The sequence below is a fragment of the Mus caroli genome, chromosome 8 (assembly GCF_900094665.2).
Source record: "Mus caroli chromosome 8, CAROLI_EIJ_v1.1, whole genome shotgun sequence".
Lineage (NCBI taxonomy): Eukaryota > Metazoa > Chordata > Mammalia > Rodentia > Muridae > Mus > Mus caroli.
This window is the reverse complement of record NC_034577.1, coordinates 41,339,432-41,342,355: the sequence shown is the minus strand read 5'-3', so window position 1 is coordinate 41,342,355 and position 2,924 is coordinate 41,339,432. Positions and strand designations below refer to the sequence as shown.

At 48.9% G+C, this 2,924-nt stretch overlaps 1 long non-coding RNA gene across 1 annotated transcript in view; it reads left to right on the top strand.

Annotated features, from left to right (window-relative positions):
* The first annotated feature begins 2,680 nt into the window (after positions 1-2,680).
* Positions 2,681-2,924, top strand: part of LOC110300775 — a 3,971-nt gene continuing 3,727 nt past the window's right edge. Inside the window, exon 1 of the long non-coding RNA XR_002378623.2 lies at positions 2,681-2,745. This is a non-coding gene — a long non-coding RNA (uncharacterized LOC110300775). The remainder of the gene's footprint in view (positions 2,746-2,924) is intronic.

Here is a 2,924-nt window from a genome sequence, read left to right as displayed (position 1 = left end):
AAGTCAGGCAGTAGTGGCAGACACTTTTAATCCTGGACCTCTGTGAGTTTGAGGCCAGTCTGGTCTACAGAGCAAGTTCAAGGACAGCCAAGTTGTCCTTAACTTACAGAGAGAAAGTAAGTTGTCCTTCCTCTTACATAGCGAAACCCTGTCTCAAAACAAACAAACAATCATAGCAATAGTAACAGAATATACAGCAGATACAGGCTTAGTGGGAGCACTGAGAAGGACCAGAGAAACCTTGTAGGCATAAGGATAGTTTGTTTTTTTTTTAATTTAGCTACTAACACAGCTACTGATTTTTCTACATTCCTTAATGTGTGTGTGAGTGTGTGTGTGTGTGTGTGTGTGTGTGTATGGGCCATGCACATGCTTGTGTGTGTGTGTGTGTGTGTGTGTGTGTGTGTGTGTGTATGTGTTTGGGCCATGCACATGCTTGTGTGTGTGTGAGTGTGTGTGGAGGGCATGCACATGCCTGTGTGTGTGTGTGTTATGCACATGCCTCTGTGTGTGTGTGTGTGTGAGTGTGAGTGTGGGGGGGGCATGCACATGCTTGTGTGTGAGCATGTGTGTGTATGGGCCATGCACATGCCTCTGTGTGTGTGTGTGTATGGGCCATGCACATGCTTGTGTGTGTGTGTGCCATGCACATGCGTATGTGTGGGGGGCATGCACATGCCTGTGTGTGTGTGTGTGTGTGTGTGTGTGTGTGTGTGTGTGAGTGAGTGTCACTACACTGTGGAGATCAGAGGATAAACTTGGAGGACTTGGCTCTCTCCTTTCACTACATGAGTCCCAGAGATTGATCTCAGCAGGATCCTTTATCAGCTAAACCATACTGCTGGGTTTTGAAAGAAGGGTTTGAAAGAAAGAAAGAAAGAAAGAAAGAAAGAAAGAAAGAAAGAAAGAAAGAAAGAAAGAAAGAAAGGAAGGAAGAAAGGAAGAAAGAAGGAAGAGAGAAGACTGGAAAGGAGCATTATGGGAAATGACATATACAATCTAATAAAAGATGCAATGGATCTGTCCTTTCCCCTTGTCTCCCCCCGCCCCAGTAAAGACACAGGAGATGGCTCAGTGGTTAGGAACACGTACTCCTCTTGTAGAGGACCTGAGTTTAGTTCTCGGTTACACTGGGTTATTCACAACCACTTTTTTTTTTAAAGATTTATTTATTTATTACATGTAAGTACACTGTAGCTGTGTTCAGACACACCAGAAGAGGGAGTCAGATCTTGTTACAGATGGTTGTGAGCCACCATGTGGTTGCTGGGATTTGAACTAAGGACCTTTGGAAGAGCAGTCCGGTGCTCTTACCTGCTGAGTCATCTCACCAGCCCTCACAACCACTTCTAATTCCAAGGGACCCAAAACCTCTGGACTCTAAGAGCACCAGCATGCCCATGTGCATGCCCCACACATATACATAATTTAAAATAAAATCTCTCTCTCTCTCTCTCTCTCTCTCTCTCTCTCTCTCTCTCTCTCTCTCTCTCTCTGACACAAGGACTATTTCTAGCCCCTGAAATATACATAAGCCTGTCTGCTTGGAGACACTGAGATGATGAGAAACCACTAAAGCAGAACCTTCAAGCCCCGTGTTGTCTCTTGGGGAGTGGCGTTTGCCATTCAAAGCAAGTAGCGAAGAGGGAATGAGGCTATGGTGACCCTACTCTGACAGTAAAGGAGATGACGCTCTGGGTGCCCAGTGCACCAAAACTGGCCAGCGTGGCAGAAGCTGTGCCAGGAAGGGATAGGCTGCGAACGAACTTCTGGCTTAGGACCTTCCACGGGGCTTTCTAGACCTTGAAACACACCCACTACTCACCAGACAGAAAGCAGCACCAAAGGGCACCATCATGCATATCCGGGGTTCCCTACTAGGGCCCTCACCTCTCACTAAGGTCAGCCGAGCAGGGCGAGCAGGGCAAGCAGGGCGAGAATGCCAGAGCGACCTTCCCATGTTTTGCAACAGTCATCCACGTTTCCCTCCGGTGAACCTGCCCCTGCCTCTATCCCTCAGGGCCCTGGAACAGCCACCAGCCTCCTCTTTGTGAAAGAGACTGGCTTTCCTCCAGCTCCAACCAAGAACTCTCTGTGCTTACTCCTCTATTTGTTAGTTGTGTAAACACTGTGTGTGTTCCTGTGTGTGTACCAGGCCATGTCACTTCCTTCACTGAAAAAGCACGTGGAGCAGACCAGGGCAGCAGTGCCGAAAATGTCAGAGGCACTGAGACGTCCCGAACCAAAGGATGCAAAGGATGCAGGGCAGATTCAAGTCCACCATCCCAAGGGGCTGATAGCATGTGATCGTGTATAATAATATCACAGATTCGGGGGGCGCCTAATCTAGCCAGGCATACTCTCATCTCTCACTTCTGAGGACCATGGGAAGGTCCCCCGCCTTCCCATGGACAGGTACAGAAACAGATCCACAGAGAACTGGTGAGGGAGTGGAGGTTGCGGGGTGGTGGGGTGGTGGATTCTGTTCCAGGAACAAGGAAGTACTGCCATCCAGGCCTTCCTAGTTATTCGGGCAGCCTGACACCCAGAGGCAGTAAACAGCAAGTGCACCCCGAGTCTCAAATGCCCACGTGTTTGTTTTTCTCTTTGTGACAGAATTCCTGACGTAAACAACTCGAAAGGAAGACTTATTTTAATTCCCCGTTTCATTGGTTGCCGTCCGAGATCAGCTGGATACATAGATCTGAGCTTGGGGCAGCCGCAAGCGGCAAGATGGTTGGAAGAGTAAGGCGGGGACTGCTCACCTGGTGGTATCCACGATGCAGAGAGACAGGGGAAGGGAGGGAGAGGGGGAGGAGGAGAGGGAAGAAGGGAGAGGGAGAAGAGGATCAGGAAAACAAGAGAGTCAGAGAGGGAGGGGCAGAGAGCAGAAGCTCCTTTAGAAGCAATTTTCCATTGCTTTC